We start from the raw sequence: 26,591 nt of genomic DNA, 5'->3' as shown, positions 1-26,591 counted from the left end.
CATACATACATAAAACATAGTTGTGACCACAACAGGAAAATGTTGGTTTATATCTACAAGAAAGGGTCTTCTTTAGTTACGAGCAACATGCTCTTCTTCTTTTATTTTTTTAAGAAAGGATTAAGTAATCATCTATTACCTGGGACAAGCAGCAATTACTCTTAAGTCTCCTTCCCTCTTCCATCCTGATAAGCCCCTCCAGAAGATTCTAGAACCAATGAAAAAAATCATAATAGGGTACCAAAACTATTGTCTCTCCTTGCATACCATCTTTGACTTTGAGATTTCCTTTGCATTTGATAAATCCAGTTTCAACACATGCATCCAAGAATTATTGGTATAATTTTCAACATTACATGCATTATAATAAAATTTCATTCTAATGTATATCTAATGTATACGTCATCCTATAGCACATTATATTGGAATTTGACAATTTTTTCCATTCATAAAATTTCTCCTATAGTTTGAAGAAATTTTTTTTAAAATAATTAATAATAAATAATTGTTACTGATCAATTTTTAAGGTTTAATTTATTATTCAACATTTCTTTTTAAGTCCTGGGCTTTTTTCCCTAATTAAGTCTGTAAGGAAATCCATTCCAAAAAGTTTCTTCTTCAAATGACAAATTAAATTTTAGAATTTAGAAAATAAAACATTTATTGTAATCTCCACTCAACTATATTTGCTGCAAATTTATGTCAGATGGGTAGAAAATGTATCTTTTTGTATTCATACAGCAACATGAGTGTATACACTTTTATACAAAAGGGAAAGTAGGTAATTAGTGGGATAGTTTTTTGGGGAGAATTTATTTAGTCGATCAACTATTATAACTAGGCAATTAAAATGCAGAACTTTGATCCACAATATGCACAAAATTAATATGAAACAGGAAGACAAATCCATTTTATGAGAGCAAACAGAATTTTGGTATGACAAAGATATATCAAGTGTAACTAGTTTTTCCAGTTTTGTAATGAAGATTATGCTATAAAACTTTAGGGAACTAGTAACTGAGAATAATTCAAATCTATCTTCTTAACAGAAGCATCAAAATATATACTATACAATCCATCACTTAGTATCATCAAGGAAAAATAAAGGCTATATAAATCTGCGGCTATATACAACGCACTCTGCTAAAAGTTGCATTTTCCTTTAATAAACTGTTATTTTAAACGTCTTTGTGTGAAGCATAGACACCTCTTTTAAAGCACCCACACGTATGTAATATAGTTATATCCTGTGTGGCAATCCTTTTAGGATCTCAATGTCAGAAAACGATACTCGCAGCAGTAAATGGTGACTCGATTGTGATGATAATAACCTCATTCTTTCTTTTTGTTTTCTGAATATCTAGGCACACAACCCCAAACAAGGCAATCAATGCATCTTTAAATAGAAAGATGAACAACAAATAACACTGAAAATTGCTGAAGAATATCTAATTGTGATGAAACAAACCAATTATGCTACAGAATTCCATCTTACTAAGCTGAATGTGACCAAGTTACAAACCTTTGATGAAGTCTTTCTATAGGTACACACCAATATTTGATTAGCCTCATGTTAAATTAAGAGACAAATGAGGGCCTGCCAGAGAGCAACCAATCTATCAAGCTGATAAATCATCCAGTGTAGGAAATAGCCCTGACCTATATAAGTAGTAGGTCTTTTACCCACATTTAAAGAGTCAGCCATGCTTTAACATTTTGCGATATTAAAGCATAAATAAAATTTGGGGAGAAAGATACCACTGCATAAAAAAATAGCATTTTTTTTTTCCTTAGAGGATCTCAGCTGTTTTCCAAACTCTAGGTGCATGCTTTGGTTCCAGGTCGATGGGGAGTAGCAACATACCTTTGAAAATCACCCCAGGGAACTGTACTTATTTATCTCATTTTTTCATGGAGAAACCCAGCTTCCACTTGCCGTCACTGGCAGGCCTTTCCAAATCCCTCCTTTGATCTTGACCAGTATAGCTCTTCTTAAAGTGATAGGATGAGTAGATCACACTCTAATAAACTGGCTGATTGCTACTATAGTCATCTTCATTTTACAGAATTGGAAAATGATAATTCACCTTTATCAAAAGGTGAATTCATTATTGGATAAAGGAGAAAGGGGTTTAGCAAATACAGAATTTGTAAAAGTGAATTCTAGGTTACATGTTAATTTAGTAAGACCTGTTGGAGAGAGTGAGTCCGAATAAGGAAGGTTACACCATAGAATGTTTGCAATCATAAAAGTGGGGTAAGTTAAGCACATAAATTTTATCTCTTGAAGCATAAAGTCCAACTGAAGATGAACTGCTCATGTTATCTTCCCAAGATAGTGACAATGGGGATCTTTATCCCTTATGATGACAGAATATTTGTGATATTATAATGAGAAAAAAACACATGCAAAGAAATGAACACATAATAAGAGGCAGTAAGATACTTGATCTAGTAAACTTCTTGATAAAAGGTCTAGGGAAAAGTGGAGGAAAGGTTTGTGCCACAAAGAATGACATAATGAAGGATAAGAATTTGACATCTGTATAAAAGGGTTAATATAAACATTCAGCTCTGGGGAGTGCTGACCTCTTGGTTTTTCCATTGATTGTGGTCAAGTCAGTATGGGAACAGAGTTACGCAGTTTTGGGGTTTTTTTTTTTCTCCACATCTAGCCTCTTCTACTTATCTGCTTGGGTGTCCAGAAATTCAGGACTGGGGTAAATGGGTGCTCATTAACTCCTCTGGTCCCCTGGGTAAGTTGGCCTGGGATGGTACTTGCCTCTAATATTGCCCTCAATATTGCTCAGAAGGGTTGGATACACCCATAGGGGCAATCAAACATATAGTCAATAGAAAATGACTCTAAAATTTATTATTCCAAAACAATTCAATAGTGAAACATTTACTTACAGTATGAAGTTTGATTTGTACATCATCCAGATTCTCCTGAAGCACAGCTCTGATCACAGAGCTAACAGAGAGTAGGACACCTAGGAGGGACTCAGTCAGGGTGTCCTAAATAAAAACTATCACTACGGGGCTTCCCTGGTGGCACAGTGGTTGAGAATCTGCCTGCCAATGCAGGGGACACGGGTTTGAGCCCTGCTCTGGGAAGATCCCACATGCCGCGGAGCAACTGGGCCCGTGAGCCACAATTACTGAGCCTGCGCGTCTGGAGCCTGTGCTCCGCAACAAGAGAGGCCACGACAATGAGAGGCCCACGCACCGCGATGAAGAGTGGCCCCCTCTCGCCACAACTAGAGAAAGCCCTTGCACAGAAACAAAGACCCAACACAGCCAAAAATTAATTAATTAATTAATTTTAAAAAACCAAAAAAAAACCTATCACTACATTTCTCAAACTGTCTTCCGCTCACTCTTGCTTACTGAATACAATTTCTGTCTTTTCCCCAGCATGTTAAATTAAGCACTAAATTACCTTTCTAACATTGTCTCTCTCACCTTTGGTCTTGAAAATTTCTGTTCACAGATCCTCTAGAAGAGTTTTATTAAAACGTGTATCTTCTCATACATTTTTTTTTAACATCTTTATTGGAGTATAATTGCTTTACAATGATGTGTTAGTTTCTGCTTTATAACAAAGTGAAGCAGTTATACATATACATATATCACCATATCTCTTCCCTCTGGCACCTCTCTCCCTCCCACCCTCCCTATCCCACACCTCTAGGTGGTCATAAAGCACCGAGCTTATCTACCTGTGCTATGCGGCTGCTTCCCACTATCTATCTATTGTACATTTGGTAGTGTATATATGTCCATGCCACTCTCTCACTTTGTCCCAGCTTACCCTTCCCCCTCCCCGTATCCTCAAGTCCATTCTCTAGTAGGTCTGTGTCTTTATTCCTATCTTGCCACTAGGTTCTTCATGACATTTTTTTTTTCTTTTTTTTTTTTTTAGATTCCATATATATGTGTTAGCATACAGTATTTGTTCTTCTCTTTCTGACTTACCTCACTCCGTATGACAGACTCTAGGTCCATCCACCTTACTACAAATAACTCAATTTCGTTTTTTTTATAGCTGAGTAATATTCCATTGTATATATGTGCACATCTTCTTTATCCATTCATCAGTTGATGTATACGTAGGTTGCTTCCATGACCTGGCTACTGTAAATAGAGCTGCAATGAACATTGTGGTACAGGACTCTTTTTGAATTATGGTTTTATCATGGTATACGCCCAGTAGTGGGATTGCTGGGTTATATGGTAGCTCTATTTTTAGTTTTTTAAGGAACTTCCATACTGTTCTCCATAGTGGCTGTATCAATTTACATTCCCACCAACAGTGCAAGAGGATTCCCTTTTCTCCACACCCTCTCCAGCATTTACCGTTTGTAGATTTTTTGATGATGGCCATTCTGACCGGTGTGAGATGATATCTCATTGTAGTTTTGATTTGCATTTCTCTAATGATTAATGATGTTGAGCATTCTTTCATGTGTCTGTTGGCAATCTGTATATCTTCTTCGGAGAAATGTCTATTTAGGTCTTCTGCCCATTTTTGGATTGGGCTGTTTGTTTTTTTGTTATTGAGCTGCATGAGCTGCTTGTAAATCTTGGAGATTAATCCTTTGTCAGTTGCTTCATTTGCAAATATTTTCTCCCATTCTGAGGGTTGTCTTTTGGTCTTGTTTATGGTTTCCTTTGCTGTGCAAAAGCTTTCAAGTTTCATTAGGTCCCATTTGTTTGTTTGTGTTTTTATTTCCATTTCTCTAGGAGGTGGGTCAAAAAGGATCTTCCTGTGATTTATGTCATAGAGTGTTCTGCCTATGTTTTCCTCTAAGAGTTTGATAGTGTCTGGTTTGATAGACCTTACATTTAGGTCTTTAATCTATTTTGAGTTTATTTTTGTGTATGCTGTTAGGGAGTGTTCCAATTTCATTCTTTTACATGTAGCTCTCCAGTTTTCCCAGCACCACTTATTGAAGAGGCTGTCTTTTCTCCATTGTATATTCTTGCATACTTTATCAAAGATAAGGTGACCATATGTGTGTGGGTTTATCTCTGGGCTTTCTATCCTGTTCCATTGATCTATATTTCTGTTTTGGTACCAGCACCATACTGTCTTGATTACTGTAGCTTTGTAGTATAGTCTGAAGACAGGGAGCCTGATTCCTCCAGCTCCATTTTTCTTTCTCAAGATTGCTTTGGCTATTCAGGGTCTTTTGTGTTTCCATACAAATTGTGAAATTTTTTGTTCTAGTTCTGTGAAAAATGGCCTTGGTAGTTTGATAGGGATTGCATTGAATCTGTAGATTGCTTTGGGTAGTAGAGTCATTTTCACAATGTTGATCCTTCCAATCCAAGAACATGGTATGTCTCTCCATTTATTTGTATCATCTTTAATTTCTTTCATCATAGTCTTATAATTTTCCGCATGCAGGTCTTTTGTCTCCTTAGGTAGGTTTATCCCTAGATATTTTATTCTTTTTGTTGCAATGGTAAATGGGAGTGTTTTCTTAATTTCACTTTCAGATTTTTCATCATTAATGTATAGGAATGCAAGAGATTTCTGTGCATTAATTTTGTATCCTGCTACTTTACCAAATTCATTGATTAGCTCTAGTAGTTTTCTGGTAGCATCTTTAAGATTCTCTATGTCTAGTATCATGTCATCTGCAAACAGTGACAGCTTTATTTCTTCTTTTCCATTTTGGATTCTTTTATTTCTTTTTCTTCTCTGATTGTTGTGGCTAAAACTTCCAAAACTATGTTGAATAATAGTGGTGAGAGTGGGCAACCTTGTCTTGTTCCTGATCTTAGTGGAAATGGTTTCAGTTTTTCACCATTGAGGATGATGTTGGTTGTGGGTTTGTCAGATATGGCCTTTATTATGTTGAGGTAAGGCCCCTCTATGCCTACTTTCTGGAGAGTTTTTATCATAAAGAGGTGTTGAATTTTGTTGAAAGCTTTCTCTGCATCTATTGAGATGATCATATGGTTTTTCTCCTTCAATTTGTTAATATGGTGTATCTCATTGATTGATTTGCGTATATTGAAGAATCCTTGCATTCCTGGGATAAACCCCACTTGATCATGGTGTATGATCCTTTTAATGTGCTGTTGGATTCTGTTTGCTAGTATTTTGTTGAGGATTTCTGCATCTATATTCATCAGTGATATTGGCCTGTAGTTTTCTTTCTTTGTGACATCTTTGTCTGGTTTTGGTATCAGGGTGATGGTGGCCTCGTAGAATGAGTTTGGGAGTGTTCCTCCCTCTGCTATGTTTTGGAAGAGTTTGAGAAGGATAGGTGTTAGCTCTTCTCTAAATGCTTGACAGAATTTGCCTGTGAAGCCATCTGGTCCTGGGCTTTTGTTTGTTGGAAGATTTTTAATCATGGTTTCAATTTCAGTGCTTGTGATTGGTCTGTTCATATTTTCTATTTCTTCCTGGTTCAGTCTCAGAAAGTTGTGCATTTCTAAGAATTTGTCCATTTCTTCCAGGTTCTCCATTTTATTGGCATATAGTTGCTTGTAGTAATCTATCATGATCCTTTGTATTTCTGCAGTGTCAGTTGTTACTTCTCCTTTTTCATCTCTAATTCTATTGACTTGAGCCTTCTCCCTTTTTTTCTTGATGAGTCTGGCTAATGGTTTATCATTTTTGTTTATCTTCTCAAAGAACCAGCTTTTAGTTTTATTGATCTTTGCTATCATTTCCTTTAGTTCTTTTTCATTTATTCCTGATCTGATCTTTATGATTTCTTTCCTTCTGCTAACTTTGGGGTTTTTTTGTTCTTCTTTCTCTAATTGCTTTAGGTTGTTTATTTGAGATGTTTCTTGTTTCTTAAGGTAGGATTGTATTGCTATAAACTTCCCTCTTAGAACTGCTTTTGCTGCATCCCATACGTTTTGGGTCATAGTGTTTTCATTGTCACTTGTTTCTAGGTATTTTTTGATTTCCCCTTTGATTTCTTCAGTGATCTCTTGGTTATTAAGTAGTGTATTGTTTAGCCTCCATGTGTTTGTATTTTTTACAGAATTTTTCCTGTAATTGATATCTAGTCTCATAACGTTTTGGTCGGAAAAGATACTTGATATGATTTCAATTTTCGTAAATTTACCAAGGCTTGATTTGTGACCCAAGATATGATCTATCCTGGAGAATGTCCATGAGCACTTGAGAAGAAAGTGTATTCTGTTGTTTTTGAATGGAATGTCCTATGAACATCAATTAAGTCCATCTTGTTTAGTGTATCATTTAAAGCTTGTGTTTCCTTATTTATTTTAATTTTGGATTATCTGTCCAGTGGTGAAAGTGGGGTGTTAAATTCCACATTCACCACTGGACAGATCATCTATGATTGTGTTACTGTCGATTTCCCTTTTCATGGCTGTTAGTATTTTCCTTACGTATTGAGGTGCTCCTATGTTGGGTTCATAAATATTTACAATTGTTATATCTTCTTCTTGGATTGATCCCTTGATCATTATGTAGTGTCCTTCTTTGTCTCTTGTAATAGTCTTTATTTTAAAGTCTATTTTGTCTGAGAATTGCTACTCCAGCTTTCTTTTGATTTCCATTTTCATGGAATATCTTTTTCCATCCCCTCACTTTCAGTCTGTATGTGTCCCTAGGTCTGAAGTGGGTCTCTTGTAGACAGCATATATACAGGTCTTGTTTTTGTATCCATAAAGCCAGTCTATGTCTTTTGGTTTTAATCCATTTACATTTAAGGTAGTTATTGATATGTATGTTCCTATTACCATTTTCTTAATTGTTTTGGGGTTGTTATTGTAGGTCTTTTCCTTCTCTTGTGTTTCCTGCCTAGAGAAGTTCCTTTAGCATTTGTTATAAAGCTTGTCTGGTGGTGCTGAATTCTCTTAGCTTTTGCTTGTCTATAAAGGTTTTAATTTCTCCATCAAATCTGAATGAGATCCTTGCTGGGTAGAGTAATCTTGGTTGTAGGTTTTTCCCCTTCATCACTTTAAATATGTCCTGCCACTCCCTTCTGGCTTGCAGAGTTTCTGCTGAAAGATCAGCTGTTAACCTTATGGGGATTGCCTTGTGTGTTATTTGTTGTTTTTCCCTTTCTGCTTTTAATATTTTTTCTTTGTATTTAATTTTTGATAGTTTGATTAATATGTGTCTGGGAGTGTTTCTCCTTGGATTTACCCTGTATGGGACTCTCTGTGCTTCCTGGACTTGATTAACTATTTCCTTTCCCATATTAGGGAAGTTTTCAACGATTCAAATATTTTCAAATATTTTCAAATATTTTCAAATATTTTCTCAGTCCCCTTCCTCTTCTCTTCTTCTTCTGGGACCCCTATAATTCCAATGTTGGTGCATTTAATGTTGTCCCAGAGGTCTCTGAGCCTGTCCTCAATTCTTTACATTCTTTTTTCTTTATTCTGCTCTGCAGTAGTTATCTCCACTATTTTATATTCCAGGTCACTTATCCGTTCTTCTGCCTCAGTTATTCTGCTATTGATCCCTTCTAGAGAATTTGTAATTTCATTTATTGTGTTGTTCATCACTATTTGTTTGCTCTTTAGTTCTTCTAGGTCCTTGTTAAACGTTTCTTGTATTTTCTTCTTTCTATTTCCGAGATTTGGATCATCTTTACTCTCATTATTCTGAATTCTTTTTCAGGTAGATTGCCTATTTCCTCTTCATTTGTTAGGTCTGGTGGGTTTTTACCTTGCTCCTTCATCTGCTGTGTGTTTCTCTGTCTTCTCATTTTGTTTAACTTACTGTGTTTGGGGTCTCCTTTTCGCAGGCTGCAGGTTCGTAGTTCCTGTTGTTTTTGGTGTCTGCCCCCAGTGGCTAAGGTTGGTTCAGTGGCTTGTGTAGGCTTCCTGGTGGAGGGGACTAGTGCCTGTGTTCTGGTGGATGAGGCTGGATCTTGTCTTTCTGGTGGGCAGGTCCACGTCTGGTGGTGTGTTTTGGGGTATCTGTGGCCTTATTATGATTTTAGGCAGCCTCTCTGCTAATGGGTAGGGTTGTGCTCCTGTCTTGCTAGTTGTTTGGCATAGAGTGTTCAGCACTGTAGCTTGCTGGTTGTTGAGCGGAGCTGGGTCTTGGTGTTGAGATTGAGATCTCTGGGAGATTTTTGCCATTTGATATTACATGGAGCTGGGAGGTGTCTTGTGGACCAACATCCTGAACTTGGCTCTCCCACCTCAGAGGCACAGCCCTGATGCCTGGCTGGAGCACCAAGAGCCTGTCATTCACAGGGCTCACAATAAAAGGGAGAAAAACAAAGAAAGAAAGAAGAAGATAAAATAAAATAAAATAAAGTTATTAAAATAAAAAATAATTATTAAAAAAGGTTTTTTTTATGTAATAAAAAAAAAGGAAAGAAAGAAGAGAGCAACCAAACCAAAAAACAGATCCACCAATGATAACAAGCTCTAAAAACTATACTAAAACAAACAAACAAACAAAACGGACAGAGGGAAGCATAGGACAAATGGTAAAAGCAAAGCTATACAGAGAAAATCACACACGGACGCATACACATACACACTCACAAAAAGAGAAGAAGGGGAAAAAATGTATATATCGTTGCTCCCAAAGCCCACCTCCTCAATTTGGGATGATTCGTTGTCTATTCAGTTATTCCACAGATACAGGGAACATCAAGTTGATTGTGGAGCTTTAATCCGCTGCTCCTGAGGCTGCTGGGAGAGATTTCCCTTTCTCTTCTTTGTTCGCAAAGCTCCTGTGGTTTAGCTTTGGATTTGGCCCTGTCTCTGAGTGTAGGTCGCCTGAGGGCGTCTGTTCTTCGCTTGGACAGGATGGGGTTAAAGGAGCAGCTGCTTCGGGGGCTCTGGCTCACTCAGGCCCGGGGGGAGGGAGGGGTACGGATGCGGGGTGAGCCTGCGGCGGCAGAGGCCGGCGTGACGTTGCACCAGCCTGAGGCGCTGTGCGTTCTCCCGGGGAAGTTGTCACTGGATCACGGGAGCCTGGCAGTGGCGGGCTGCACAGGCTCCCGGGAGGGGAGGTGTGGAGAGCGACCTGTGCTCACACACAGGCTTCTTGGTGGCGGCAGCAGCAGCCTTAGCGTCTCATGCCCTTCTCTGGGGTCCGCGCTGATCGCCGCGGCTCGCGCCCGTCTCTGGAGTTCGTTTAGGCGGCGCTCTGAATCCCCTCTCCTTGCACACCGCAAAACAAAGAGGGAAGAAAAAGTCTCTCGCCTCTTCGGCAGCTCCAGACCTTTTCCCGGACTCCCTCCAGGCTAGCTGTGGCACACTAACCCCCTTCAGGCTGTGTTCATGCCGCCAACCCCAGTCCTCTACCTGCGATCCGACCGAAGCCCGAGCCTCAGCTCCCAGCCCCCGCCCGCCCCGGCGGCTGAGCAGACAAGCCTCTCGGGCTGCTGAGTGCTGCTCGGCGCCGATCCTCCGTGCGGGAGTCTCCCCACTTTGCCCTCCGCACCCCTGTGGCTGCGCTCTCCTCCGCGGCTCCGAAGCTTCCCCCCTCCGCCACCCGCAGTCTCTGCCCGCGAAGGGGCTTCCTAGTGTGTGGAAACCTTTCCTCCTTCACAGCTCCCTCCCACTGGTGCAGGTCCCATCCCTATTCTTTTGTCTCTGTTTTTTCTTTTTTCTTTTGCCCTACCCAAGTACGTGGGGATTTTCTTGCCTTTTGGGAGGTCTGAGGTCTTCTGCCAGCGTTCAGTAGGTGTTCTGTAGGAGTTGTTCCACATGTAGATGTATATCTACTGTATCTGTGGGGAGGAAGGTGATCTCCACGTCTTACTCTTCCGCCATCTTGATGCTCCTCCTTATACGTTTTTAAGTTGGTATTGAAAAAATTTTGTCACAAGTTTAAATTGTTATAAAAATGTAACCCTAAATATTTATGTCTTTAATAAACATTATAATAATGTTTATTATATAATTATTATACTACTGTATATATATTCAGTGAAATCTAAATAATATAATTTGATAATCACCATAACCCATTTAAAGTGCACTTAAACATGACCTTCTTTAACAGTCAGAATTTTTACATCACTCACTTTTTTCCTTAAACTCATATCTCCATTATTCTCCCTCAGAATTTTATCCTAATGTAGTTTTATGCTTGAAAGTCTTTTATTGATCATTTCATTATATGTCGTTGCAACAACTACCTGTCTCTTTAGATATATAGTTTTCCTTGTGACCACAAAATATTAAACATTAAATATTAAAGTATTCAATAATCTGCTAATTTTTTGGCCAAAGTAGATGTCAATACTCTTCTATGATTCTGAATAACTTTTCAATGAAATACAACATACCAATTTGCCTCCCATATGTGTTCCTTTTCTCAAATATTTAATAATCTTTTGGAAGTAAAGTTTCACATTCTCTCTTTCTTTGAAATAATGCAGAATACACCCCTGAAATGCAGACAGAAACACAGGTACATGAAAACGCTTACCAAGCTCTCAAGATTGAGAATGGCACAAGTGCAGCGAGAGCACTCTCAAGAGATTGGTCTTTACCAGCTTGCTTTTTACAAATCTTAATTATTCTAATTCTAAGGTAGAGAGAGATATTGAACACTGGCATGAGTTTATTGGCTGGATGAAAAAAAGATGCCACAACCTTCAGTACTTCTTACTACTAGGACCAATCCTCGGAGAAATGCAGTATTTGACAACGTTTAGGAGATGGAAGAAGCTAGCTTACTGAACAAAATGAGCCATCATCAATTCTGTTGGCCAATTTCTGAATTCCTATCACTTTGACCCAGGCCATAATATTCTGTTTCTTTTGCCAAGCTTTGCCTTAACCCAAATATGTATAAGATGAGAAAAGATGGAGAATCCTACCGCTACTGACCATGGCATAATTACTGGCAGACCGCAGTATTTCAAACATTTGTTTTGTTTTCTTTTTGGCACCTCAGAGTATTTTCACCTCAGGGCAGTTTACAGGAGTAAGACTCAGAATGGGTGAAAACTGAACTTTCTCTGTCGAAATAGAAGAAAAAGGAAGTGAAAAAGGAAAACCAGCACATTAACTCAAAGTCAACTAATTAAGGACCTTAGTTACATTGGCAAAAATCTCTTCATCTTTTCCCATGTCAGTAACCTAATCACAGAATGACAACTACTATATTTGCAGGCTCCTTTCATACTCTAAGGAGGGGATTATATGGGGCATGAACCCAGGAAGCAGGAATCTTGGTGGCCATCTCAGAATCTGCCTACCACACAAAACCAAACAGATCTTCTTAAATTTCAAAAATTGCTAACATTTACTAATGCTATTCATTTACAAATAGGCTCTACACACATTGTCTTTAACTAAATGCCCCTTTTCTATTTGACCCAGCTTTCAAGGCCTAGTTCAAATTCCTTCCTGCCACAGTCCTTGATCTGTATTTCCCTCATGGTAGTCTTATTATTTGTGTAAATATTTTACTCCCTTTATGGACAAGTAACTCCTTGAACCATATCTGATTTATCTCTACAACATTCACAGGATCAAGTCGTGCCTTGAAAGAGAAGGCACCAAAATATTTGATTAATGATTAAATGAAGAAGTAAAAATTTGCACTGTCTAAACCTGAGTATGTTTCTAGCTCCAACTTCTCAGACTCTCTCTATTCTTATCCTCAGTTATGTCAATGACTAGGTTGTAAAGATACAGAAAACAGGGCCGTAAGGTAGGCTCAAGGATGTATTGTACAATACAGAGAATATGGCCAGTATTTTGTAATAACTGTAAATGGAAAGTAACCTTTAATAATAGTATAAAAATAAACATTAAAAAAAAATAGAAAACACGGTCAATGTGTTCTCTGTCTTTCCTAATGTGTTTCATTGTAAAACTTAGATGTAATTTCTACAGATATGTGTATTTATAACCAAGTGGCCTTAACTCACTGATACAGACTGACTCTAAGAATAATCAAGCATGTGCCAGCTGTAGTTTATGGTAATATGTTTTTTCATTGTTTCCACCTATTTTGAAGTGGGGAAAATTAATATTGTTGAAATATCTGAAGAAGTCAGGGCTGTTCGGGATTCCAGGTTTCCAATATTTAGCAAGTATCTTCCTCCACCAGATTCCCATGGGAAATTTGAATAGAAGACCCACTACTTCAAAATATCTTCCTGTGACTATCACCACAAACCATTCTGTGGAACACCCCAGCTCCGGTAAGATGAACAAAATCACTGGAAAGCCACAGTGAAAATATTTGGCCTTTAGTCTAAAACCCAGGTGACATAAATAAATAAATAAATAGATAAATAAGAGGCTCCTTGGAAGATCTATGACAGACTCACATCTTAATCTTGACCCTGATGATCTTGCCACACAAATGGCCATAGGGAATCCCCCCACGAAAAAAAAGCATCAGAGGAAAGGAAGCATTTTTCTCTTGGGCTAAGAGCAGAGTTAAACTAACTCTCACACTGTTGAGACTTTCTAATATAGGAAGGTCCCCTCCTTTGGGAAGTAGCCCAAGACCCATCTACCATACAAAAGATGGAGTAATTCCGAAAGGGAGAACTACAAGGGGAGCAAGTCATGCAGACATGCACACTTTGAAACTCTTTGTCAGGGGAGAAGGGACACCTACTTGCTCTGAATTTACAGAGTAATATTATACTTGATCTTGCCCCACAGCAGTCCTTGCCTTGTCAGGTAGAGAGAAGGTGTGTGGGACATCACTGAGAGGGCTCCTACCTGTTTAGTGACCTGACATGATGAGAAATCTTCCTTCCTAGTATTCTGTGCATCATGTTTTATTAGATGCTTACTTGTTCTGGTGATTGGCCCTCTCCTTTTCCTCTTTTCCTAAGTACCTGTCAAATACTGAAGAAAAGAAGTGAATAAGCTTGACATTTAAAAAAAATCCCTGAAGTCCTTTAAGCTAAATAGGCCACTCTGCAATAGGGGAAGTTGCATAACAAGTAAAATTCCTTGAGAAAAAAAGAGAAGCATGCATGCAGGATTTAATTGCCAGAGTCTAATTAGTTTTTGACTAGTGCTATAAAACTTAGAGAGAAGCAAAGATAAATATTTCAGCTAATTTCCCTATGTACTGTGAATAAAAGAATGGAAATAATTCTCAAAATTGAATGTTATGAAGTCATTTGCAAAGTATATTAAGTCAGTTCTTCTTTGTAATGAAGTATCCTTTACAGTTTAAGAGACTTTCCAGAGCTGACATTTCTCTCATAAAGAACATGGATCTTGTGGCTTCATTATGACTTCTTGAAACAATCTGAACTTGAGACCTTTTCATCTGCCAGCTGAGGACACATCTACACACTAACTGGTGTTTAATAGCAGTGCAGAGCACCAAGGCTCAAAATTATTTCAACTCTCATGACCTAAAAATCTGGCCAGGCGACATGTTGAAAGCCTCCTTGCTAACACCTCATTTCTTTTTTCTCCCCACACTCAGTGAGAGAGTTGCACATTGTGCTGCTTAAAAAAAAAAAAAAAATCAGATTGCATGGTGGAAGGTCACTGAGAAATGAATGTCATTATGAAACAATTCAATGCATCACTTCCTTTCCTTTGATCAATTTGATTCCCTTCACTGGAGGCCTGATAACTTCCCCCAAAGTGGTCTCCTGTGCATGATTACCTTGAGGCAATCTAGATGATGCTACACTAGGGAGGTGAGAAAGAGCAAATATGAAAACAGAAATTACTATGTATAAGTTTGCAAATGAGTCAGTAAGGCTCCCTTTGCCACCTTCACTGAGAAGCAAATACGTTGATCTCATTTTGAGTTATAGATTCTGATGCTCTTACTTTTAGCTTGGTGACTGGTAAATCTATCCAACATGCGATTTCATTTTATATAATAGTTACCTTTTTAATGGCTCTTTAAATATCTTATATCAGTTTGTAGGGTTTATCCCTACATGTTTGCACAGCAACAGAGCATATTTACTCTTCTAATTCAAAAGGCATCCATGGTGTATTTTATTCTGGAATGATGTTTGCTTTATAATGAGAGTGTTTTCTTTCATTATGTATTAATACATTTATAATTTGTTGATACCATATTTTTTCCAGTGCACAATTCATTATTTTCATCTGGAGAAGAAAACATAGGACAGAAGAACTTGCAACTAGGTTGTGAGCTCCTTAAGAGGAGAGAACTTAGTTCCTAGCACAGGAAGCAGCAAAATATGAGTAAATTATTTGTTAAATTAGTAAAAGAATTAGTGTAATAGCAATACTTATAATATATATGAATATATACAAATATATACAAAATTTTCACCAAGTAAATCCACTGTACTTAGGAATTAACTATGTAAATTACCTATTGATAGCAACTGACTCAAGATTAAGTCTCATATATTTGGAAGTATGAGATGCAATTTAGAGGCAATCAAATGCTATTTTTCATAAATATTTTAAGGAACTACAGAAAAAGTTGAATAAAGAAAATATGATATAGTTTCCAGTAATGGAAATGTATATAATCCTGGCATTTACCACCTAAAATATTTATAATTTCACGTCTAAGGCTATTGTAGACAATTATAAAAATTGTCATCAACTAAGTGGAAATATTTCATATTAACATTATTCATTCATTCATGCAACAATATTTGTTTTATAAATTGTATTAAATGGATTAAATTGTATTGAAGAAAATTATATTAAACTGCCTACAACCTTGTCTATGATTCTTGGGTTCTGTGATTTTTTTCCTCCAAAACAGATTCTATCATTAAACAGGGAACTACTTAAAAGTCTGGAAATACATTTCCTTTATCTTGGTATTCTCTTCACCCTGCACCTAAATTTTTATGGAATGAGAAACAGTGAAATATACGTTAATTTCTGAGAATTGACAAAAATACTCTGGGCTTCTTATATAAACATGAAATTAGAAGATTTGTTCAACAATTTGTAAATATGAACTCCATATATTATTATTTATCAGAGAAGCATGAGGATTATGACTGCCATCATTCAACTGCCTGTGGAAACCATTTGATAGAATGAAGTTTGTGGGTCAGTGAGGAGAGTACTGGCTAGGAGCTGAGAGACTTTGGCCTTCTCATGATCTTAGCCACTTATCTTCTTTGGGTCCTATTTCCTCAAGTGGAGAATGATGGATTAAGCTAGGTCCATAGTTGTCAATATTTTTAATTCATGATAGCCTTTGTTCAAACAAAAATCTTTCTTGGAATTTACATGTGCAAAAGAGGTAATAGCTGAGATGCTCCCATTGGAATGGAGTGAGGGCTCTTCATCTCTCCTAGTTCACTCTTCATTTACCTGTCTTTCTCCTACCCTACCTTCCAGTGGTAGCTCCTTAGGGAGTGGGGCATCTCAAGGAATTCTCATGAACCAAATACTAGACCAGGTCACTGAATCACTAAAATCCCTTTCTAGTTCTAAAATTGTGACTTTAGCATTCAGTACTAATGGTAACCTAGGATATATCTCTATAATTATGAGATAGAATATAGCCAAATATGCAACATAGATATTATTCATACTGTTGTTTTCTAAACTAAGTGTAATAATGAAGGCGTAAACAGGAATAAAGTGATAAACTTCAGATCCCTTTTATTAATTCTAGTGACTGGTCAGTAATGACTGAGCAGCTCCTCACTTTTACTTTGCAAACAGTGGCTAAAACTGACCAAGCCAAGCCACGCTTCTGGTTCTGAGATGATCTTCTGCAATCAGAAGTGGTGTCTGGAGTCCTCACCAAGAAAATAAGAGACAGACACAAACACATTAGAAATTAATAAGTAGAAACTGCAATAGTGCCAAGGCCCAAGGTGACAAAAGAAAGGGTCAGAAAGATTTAACTTTGGGAGACCAGAAGTTGAAATATAACAGTAAATTGTGAAATCAAACTTCAGGGTCATAGAGACAAGAGTAAAGGTAAGTAAACCAGAAATAAAAGAATCAGAAGAAGTACCTAAGTTATTCCAAAGTCATGAGCTAGCATTTGTGAGTTATAAGCAGGCTGGGCATGTGAATAGGCCTGGTCTAAAGAATGAGGAATGAAGGGAACAGTTTAATTTTGTGTGTGTGTAGCTAAGATTATTATCAAGGGATTTTAAATGTCTAAATTTCCCCCTTTCCCTGTTACCGCTGATAATTAAGAATTAGAGCTATTCACACCAATTTATAGTTCAGCAAAAACAGAGACAATCATGACTTAAACAGGGCTTATCAGTGGAGAAGGGGACCATGAAAAATGGCTTTATTTTTCTATCAAAGATCTTAAAAAGTAAAAATACACATAATTCTCTTAAAATACTGTCTCTAAGATCCAGAGACTTAGAATAGCTCAGTCCTCACCCTGGGTTATGAAATCTCACTTCTCAATATCCTGAACTTTTGCACTGGATTCAAACCTCACCTTTCCCTCTTTTGCTAATAACTACTCTGCAAAGTGCACACAGGGCTTCATCACCTTCAAACACCCCTATTCTCACAGGAATTTAACAAGCTCTGTCAAAAATGCATACTTTAGACTGGATCATTTATTTTCCCCCCTTCAAGTTAAAATGATGTATTAGAGATTGAAAATAAATAAAAGTAGATTGCACAAAATACAGCTCATTTCCCCAGAAGGTAAATGTTAAAGGCTGATTTTTTAACAGGCCAGATGACTACTTTCATGATATACATGTGCCTTAGCAAAAGCCTTTAATCTCTTCAAGTCCTGATTTTCTTGGTTGAAAAATGGAAAATCAAAATTAAAGTAGTAAAATTTCAGCTTCAATAAGGAGTAGAGATTTATGGCTTAATTTGGTACCAGGCTAGCCTGATAACTGCCTCTCCCCAACTTCCATTAGGCTTACACCCATACACAGATAGTCTGTGACCGTGTCCAAATGCAAACATCTACAAACAACCCCTGGAGACATTCCTTCCAAAAACAAAGCCAATGTCAACTGAGAAAAAACAAAAAACAAAAAACAGAATATATATATATTCTTTTTTTAAACTTCATAAAACAAAGCACTCCAACATTCCTGAAAGAGAGGTGGGGAAATACCTACTGCTTATCTTCATAGATCAGAAATCCAAGGTCCGTACCAGTGATTCTCAACCCTGGTTACACATTAGAAGCCCCTGAAGATGGCTTGAGGTAGGTAGAATTCTAAAGATGCCCCCCACCACACACACACACACACACACACACACACACACATATCCACACAACATTCCCATGACCTGGTTATCTGATCAAACACTAATGTAAGTATGGTTGTAAAAAGATTTTTTAGATGAAATTAAGGCTAGTTACTAATCAACTAATTTTAAAATGAGAGATTATCCTGGATAATCCATGTGTTCCTATGTCATTACATGGGCCCTGAAAAGCAGATGAGGAAGGCAGAAGAGTCAGAGATACACTGCAGAAGAGAAGTCAGGACAGATGAGGCAGAAATGGAGATCGGAAAGAACTTAAGCACCAGAAGGACTCAACCCATCACTACTGGCTGTGAGGACCAAGGCCAAGAACCAAGGAATGCAGGAGGCCCCTAGAAATTGAGTATGATCCCCAGCCACAGCCAGCAGAGAAACAGGGTCCTCAGTTCCACAGCTGCATGGAAATGAGTTCTGCCAACAATGTGAATCAGCCCAGAAGTCATCTCCCCCCAGAGCCTCCAGAAAGGAACACAGCCCTGCCCACAACTTCACACAGGCCTTGCAGACTTGGAGCAGAGTAGCCCACTGAGCCTGCTGGGCTTCTGATCTACAGAGCAATGAAATAATAAATCAGTGTTGTTGTAAGCCATTAAGTTTGTGGTAATTTGTTATGGCAGTAATAAAACACTAATACGTGGTTTCTCTCTAAAAAAACTTAGAGGATAAGGCGAGGCACCAATATTTTTCAAAAGTTTCCTAGGTCACTGCTAATCAAACTTTAATGTGTATAGGAATTCTAGTCATCTTGTGAAAATTCTAGTCATCTTGTGAAAATTGGTGGAGTAGATGTAGAAGCTGGGTGATATAGAAAGTGAAGGCAGAGGGGGGCAGAATACACACTGATGGGTGTGGACCCAACAAGCAAACCACAGCAGGTGGGATTTTTAAAAACTGAGCTGCAGGGTACAAGCAGAAATTCTAATTTTTTTTTTTTTTTTTTTTAGAAATTCTAATTTTTGAGTCCTTTATTAGCTCATAGCACTACAGAAAGGCAGTGGGAATAATGAGAAAATCTCACCACTGTAGGGCAAAAAAGCAATAGATGAAGAATGGCTAGATTCTGTTGATGATCAGCAATGATGATGAGAAATGGATTTAACCAGCAGGCAGTTTCCTAATATGAAAAGCCATGGGAAATCCAGATACTTTATCTTAGCTAACTGTGAGTTTGGATAGATGTTTCCTCATTTCCTAAAATAAGGAGGGGGGCAATGATAAAACACTAATGAAAAGGAAAAGAAGCGTCACAACAATTGAGTAAAGGAGCACATCTCTGAAGACAACCTACTGCAGGAACCTGGAGAAAATTTTAGAATAATATTTTGCATCCTCCCTGGGATACAAGAAGACATAAAATCTATTAAAAAAAAAGAAGAAGAGATGATAAGGAAATAAAAAACATCAAATTAAAAGGCTATATAGGGTGACCTTTGAGGGGAATAGTGACTGAAAAAGAGCATGAAGGGTATTTCTGAAGGCTGGTGATGTTCTGAATCTTGCACTTAGACCTGGTTTCACAGGTATGTGTATGGTGTAAAAATTCATCAGGATGTATTTTTTGATACATATACTTTTCTGTATATATATTTTAGTTCAATAACAACATTTAAAGGAACAGAAATCACTAATGAATCAGCAGAGGATAAAAAGCAATAGGAAGAGATAAAAAGAAGGCTCAATGTGAAATGAAAAATTGCAGTGAAACTAAAACTACAATAAGCAGAAATAAAACCTGAATATGAAACATTGAATAGTAAAGTTGGTACTCAGAAATCTAATTAGTTATGTAAAGTAGTTAATTTGTAGAATCCTTAGAACACAAAAAGCACATGAAGAGTTTATAAAAAATTTTAGAGGAAAGATGACATTAATAGTGGAGAATAAAGATGCAACCAGAAGTCCTAGGTTTTCCCAGGGAGGAAATTTGAAAAATTGAGGCATAAGTAGAAAGAACAGTCCAGAGTTTGAAAATACATTTGTTTTTGCCATTTTTAGAAAGCTACCTTAGCTTTAGTCCAAGGAAAATTGAAAAGATAGGTCAAAAAAGATACCTCCAAGAATGGAAAATTAAACAATATTACAATGTTAAATCATGCAAGCATTTAAGAGAAAAAAATGGAGTCCCACAAGAACAGGAATGTTTGTCGACTTTATTCTGCAGCATTTTCTCAGTGACAAGAAAAAGAGCCTGGCATATATGAGTTGCTCAATAAATATTTGTTGAATAAGTGATTAGAAAAAAGAAAAATATACTTTAAAAACTGCTTATCATAAAAAAGAAAGAAAACTTCAAATTTTTCTTCAGTAAAATAAATGTAGAAGAAAATAAAATTATAGGCACTCACATTTGAGGCAGAAAAAGACATCTCTTGGCAAGGAATTTCATATGCAGTTAAATTTCTCTTCATAGATTAAGACAATACAGACACATTTTCAGATATAGAAAGATTCAGGAAATAGATCCCTTATCAGCCCTGCTTGAAAGAAAAATGTCTTGAAGGTGTATCCCAGCTTACTGAAAGATGAGCAAGATAAGAGAGTGATGAGCACTCAAACATGTTAAACATAGAGCTAAAACTGATTAATAGTTTGATATGGGCTTCCCTGGTGGCACAGTGGTTGAGAATCTGCCTGCCAATGCAGGGGACACGGGTTCGAGCCCTGGTCTGGGAAGATCCCGCGTGCCGCGGAACAACTGAGCCCGTGAGCCACAACTACTGAGCCTGCGCGTCTGGAGCCTGTGCTCCGCAACAAGAGAGGCCACGATAGTGAGAGGCCCGCGCACCGCGATGAAGAGTGGCCCCCGCTCGCCGCAACTAGAGAAAGCCCTCGCACAGAAACGAAGACCCAACACAGCCAAAAATAAATAAATAAATTAATAAATTAAAAAAAAAAAGTTTAATATATGGTGATAAAGTAAATATCAAGGGATTTCTTAAAATAAAAGATAGGTAATGTAAGAATGATGTTGTACCAATCATCTGAGTTCTATTTATATAAACAGGTACTAAAAAGTGAGGCAAGGAAGTCATGGTAGAAGAATGAGAGAGAGTAAGAAGGAACTAAAGTGAAATCAATTCCTCATTTTCATTATGGAATATTTTTAAATGTATCATTTAATCCTTGAGATTGATTATTACAGAAATGTGGAAATTTGTAATACACAAAGGTGTTCCTTCTTTCAGAATTATAAAACACAGAGCTTGCTGTTGAAGTTACAGAAGAAAGTAAAAGCAAATAAAACATAATCCATACATAAAAAGAAAAAAATAAAGATATAAGGTACATGGCATTTGAAAAGATGAGCAAATTAAGACCAAAATATTAGATATAATAATAATTGCGAGTAGGCTGAGCCACCCCCATAAATGAACTTTTCACGGTAAAAGCAAAATCAAAACCATATGCCTCTTATAAAATAATGCATAAGAATTAATGTGAGAAAAAAGAAGAAAGGTTAAAATATTTCTCAACTAAACACAGAAAGAGAATGGACAGGGGATATTAATTTATAAAATATACAAATCAAGGCAAAATATCGTTAAATTTGAAAACAGTTATTGATGAAAAGAGGCAACCATGAATATTTTAAAGACATATAAAATACCAGCAAGTTTTTTAATTTAGAAACTCAAGAACATGTTGACAAGAAGCAATGGTACAAAACATTAAGTTAAAAATAAAACGTTTCAGTTAACCTTGCACTCTGAAAATTAAACTCTGGCCCATGAAAAATTTAGAGTTCCTTATGACCTGGTTCCTAAAGCAAACCTCCCACTTCTGGCTGATGGATCATCTGGCAATGTTATCACTGTCACACCAGGCTTTGATATTCTATTACCTGGAACCTTCTTCAACGCATATTAATTTGGAAGCAAGGCTAATTTGCTACTCTCTTTTAATCACTGGATACTCATTCCAGGCCTGACTCACCATCTATAGCTATGTCACTTTCCTCAGAAAAGGTTCAGCTCAGCCTTTTCTTCCCCTGTGACCTGTGCACTGAACTTCCAGCATGTCTCAAGCCTGAGTCTGCCTGTGTTATGATGCAGATACAAGAGGCTGGAGTTGTATATTTCTCAAAAGCAGATTTTGAGAGATGGGAAGAGCCAGCAGAAAGGTAAAGAGGCGCAATAGTCCCAGAAAGTGAGTCTGATTGATAACAAAACACTGGAATTGCCAAAGATAAAGTTACTTATAACAATAAAGCTACTTTACATTGAATGAGCCATAACTCCTGCCTTTAAGGAACTTCCAGAGAGGAAGCAAAAACACTTAACCGTATCACTTAAAGTTTATAAAATATTCTTATGTGCATAATCTCATCTTTCACAATAATCCCGCCAGATAGGTCAATAGCTCTTGTAGTTCCCATTTTACAGATGAGGAAACTCAAGCTCATAATGGCTGCGTGATTGACTGTGATCACATGGCTAAGTGGCAGAGTCAGGAACTGGACCAGGTCTTCTATATTCAAATGTATCAGTAGTACCCTATTGAGCCTTTCATAACAGTGGGAAAAATTCTTTTTCCTCTGCCACCTTAGGTTCTCCAGCTAGGACTCTGTAAATCAGACTTCAAAAGACAGATTAATAAGAGAAAAACAGTTTATTAACATGTGCATCTTGCATACACATGGGAGCATTTAGTGATGAGTGACTCAAAGGGTGGTTAGAACCTGGGCTGATATAGTATCTTAACAAAAGAACAGATTTTAAGAAAAGTCAAGACAAAGGAAAAACACTTTGGGCATCTTGAGGTGGCAAATTGTGGGAAGACAAATACGCTGGGAAAACAATGGTAGGTAAGGGCTAGTTTTAGCAAGGTCTATTATGTAGATTACTCTGGTGCTGTATCTGGGCTGATAAGAATCTAGGGTTGTCTTCAGGGATTAACTTCTGTCCCTTCTGGTAGAGAGGGGAGTGGAGACAACTTTACAAATGTATGTCCTGCTTTTAGGTAAATAGAGGGAGTGCAGAGAGCTTTTCGTGTATCTGCTTCTTAATTACTTTCAGCTCAATATAATCCTTATGCCAAAGTGGTATGTTTTAGGATGGCATATTCTGCTACCCTTCACTTTCGTGCTACTTCTGAAATGTACCTCAGGTACACTGGTTGCCTCTTTAGTTCCTTCTTGGCTTGCAAATTGGCATTTGGAGGAAATTCAGTGGGTTTATGGCAGACTACTGCTATAGCAGTAATAGGTCACAGACTTTTAGCTTTGTGACAGCTCAAGTCAATGACAGGCACAATACCATGAAATATTCCTCCATTTTCTTAATAAAGGGCCTTGTCCTAAACTTTGGGGACTACAAGGAATCCCACGAAGATTCAGCCCAGATTAGGATCAGTCTGCCAGCCTCTGGAGCAGCTGAACAAATAGCTATGCCCTGACTCTGCTTCTGCTGGGAGGACCTACTCTGCCTGATCTCTGTCTAGTAGCGCAGCAGAAATATTAACTCTAGGTTCCATTGCTGGCTCAATTCCCTGCCCTCAGTGTGTCAGCAGGAGCCTGGTAATGTGACAATGATGTTCTGTACACATTTGGATTCTGAATAATTCTTAACTTTTTCAAATTAGGAACATTATTAGAAATTTAAAATAATTATATGTATTAGTGACTGAGCCCCAGTGAGTTGGCAGTTTCTAAGAATGTGGAAATGACAGATCTCTTGGAGATCTGATTCCCAATTAAGATCAGTCAGTTCTCTTAAGCACTGACTTATTTGTAAATATCACCAAAAGTGGAAACTGTTTAACTAGGAGTTTGAAGTTCTAGAAAGGAAAGACATGAAAGAAATGAGCTCCAGCCAGGTTTTTTAACCTAACCAACAAATTCACTGTGTAAAGCACCTGGGAGAATAATTAACTGGTTTTAATTTTTCTTTTAAGGTTGCTGATACCTGAATACATCTTAAATAGAGAAGGTTTTTTTAATTTTTAAAGTTTTCTCCCTTCAGAGTTCTTTAAAATAATAGTCTTTCAGCTTTTACTTAAAGGGCCAGGGAACTTTTTGAAAGAGATAAAACATCACTAAATTCTTTGTTTTTATCCCTAAGTAAAACAAATTGCCTAATTAATAAACATTTTAGATCAAGGACATGAAAGTAGCTCTGTTGAGCTAATAAAATATACTATAAAATATTTGTTCCAAACTACAGTGTTAATTATCTGAAAAAAAAAGAAACATTGATTATTGAATGTGATTTCTTCCTCTCACATATTCAAAGTAAATGCCCACATATTTTCCAAAAGAATATAATCTAGTGAGAGAAGATGGGCAGGTGAGAACAAGCCTGCTGTTCCATTAAAGGCAGCTTCCACAGAAAAGGAAGGAGCAATTCTTCCAGACCTCCTCCTCCTCCTGACAAGTATATGGAGTCAAAATAATTTTGAGAATGTTCTCTTCCCTTTATTCTCCATTACTGGGCTTAGGTCCAGGCAAGAGGCCCTGCTTTGAGCCCTACACTTTAGGGAGGCCCGTGACTGCAATGTACAACAGAAATGTGCCAACATATAACGCCATTCTTGCAACTAATGCTGCTCAGACCCCAGGGAAGTGCTCCTCTGCATCTCTTCCCCTTGTCCTCAAAACGAAAAGCTGTTCGACCTGAATTCCATGAGTGAGTGCTGTGCTGCAGGCACAGGGGACAGACACTGCTTCAGAGAACCAGGAAGAGTTGAGTGGTGGCCGCCCTCAGGTGAAAGAAAAGACAAATTCATCCTTCTTCTCAGAGAGCTTGAATGCTCTACATAATGAAGGATCAGTGTCCAAGTAGTGCCAAATGTCCATCTTTCAGCCTCTCTCGGTGTTCCAAATCATGTTTCTGAAATTACTGACAAATTAACGTGACATGTGCAACAGGCGCACATAGTGGTTGAAAAACATTTTGCAATATTAGACAATTTATGTCGTTATAATTTTGCATATGCATATGGAGATACCGATTCTTTACCTTGGAAAATAGAATTGCCAATAGTTTCATTTTTATAAAAGTATTTTACAAGAGTAAATTTTGTAATTAAATTCTAAAATACAGATGTTAAAATTGTTTTGACTTAAAATTCTAATACACATTAAATATGATTTAGTCTTTGGCTTTAATAGAGATTTTAAATAGTTTGTGGTAAAGAGCTACTTTGAAAACATAAAAATTCTTTGAAATTTTCACTTTCTTGCATTTGATTTAATTTACATTTTGAAGAAAAAATATTCATATTCTGTACACTTTTAATGAAACTATGTTGTTATTTTCTAATCTTTCAGATCAATGTGAATTAATACATCAAATTATGGTTGAAGTAGAAGATACAATGGGGCTGAGAAAAGAAAAAATCTTGTAAAGAAAAATTTAAAACTTCAAAGAAATAATTTGTTGAACGTTTGAATAGCTGAATACAATGAAAATTAAGACCTTGTAAATGAACCACATACATATTTCAGCAGGACATTACACAATCTTTATTTCTTATTTAAAAAATTATGGATCAAAATGAGCAAAAAATTACTCTCATCAAATAAACAACTTGAATAGATCAAGTGATTTCTTCAATAAATATTTTAATTGCTGATCAGAATAGTGGGAAAATAAAAATAATTGCTCATATCAAATTTCCAACTCAGAAGCAACAAATGCAACTGTGGCCTGCCCAATAAAATGAATTACATTTATGAAATTTAAAAAATGGATAAAAATACAAAACTGGGGAGCTTTACTATGATTATTAGAAAATTACCCTAGAAAATTACCATCACGTCTTTGTGACAGTGGAATACTTTCTAGAAAAACACAACTTGCTTCAAATCATTCATTTTGATTTTTCATTTGATGAGCATTGCAGAAAATTTTGCTTGACACCACACGTTTTTTCAAATGGGCAAAGAGAGTATAAACTGCCCTTTCTATTCTAAGTGCAAAGACAAAGTATTTTACTATTACTCTTCCATGTTTCACAACCAATCTTACGAGATCAGTTTTGACCAATGTAATATCTGTGACTGAAAACATTTAGGTTCTTGATAACACATACACACACACACACATACACACACCACAAAACATAAAACATCATTTGTACCCACAAGAGTAAACATGCAATTACTAGAACTGAAACTATTTGAATAAATAGCAAACAAAAAATAGTTTTAAATAAAGACAAGTAAATGGTAATACTACAGAACACTGGAATGGCATTTTGTGGCACATTTATTTTGTGACCCTATTAGTACAACACTGCAAAAACTCTAGATTTGGTAGAAGTCATTTCAAACAGTGATACTAGAATGGCCAAATACGTAAAACAGTTTTAAAAATATTGTAATAAATGTCACTACTTAGGACTGACTACTTAGCAAATACTCTTAATTAAGAATTGTCAGTGCCTATTGATGGAATTGGTTCATTTTTTTTTTTCTTCCCTAGGACTGGCTTTGTGAATCATGAAAGTTAAGA

General features: G+C 37.0%; 1 long non-coding RNA gene across 1 annotated transcript in view; it reads right to left on the bottom strand.

The window, feature by feature from the left end:
• Positions 1-26,591, bottom strand: part of LOC132365315 (uncharacterized) — a 796,238-nt gene that overhangs the window by 99,392 nt on the left and 670,255 nt on the right. The window contains exon 5 of the long non-coding RNA XR_009503074.1: positions 140-208. This is a non-coding gene — a long non-coding RNA (uncharacterized LOC132365315). The remainder of the gene's footprint in view (positions 1-139; positions 209-26,591) is intronic.

The sequence above is a fragment of the Balaenoptera ricei genome, chromosome 4 (genome assembly GCF_028023285.1).
Source record: "Balaenoptera ricei isolate mBalRic1 chromosome 4, mBalRic1.hap2, whole genome shotgun sequence".
Classification (NCBI taxonomy): domain Eukaryota; kingdom Metazoa; phylum Chordata; class Mammalia; order Artiodactyla; family Balaenopteridae; genus Balaenoptera; species Balaenoptera ricei.
Note: the sequence above shows the minus strand (reverse complement) of the source record. Positions and strands in the feature narration are given on the sequence as shown.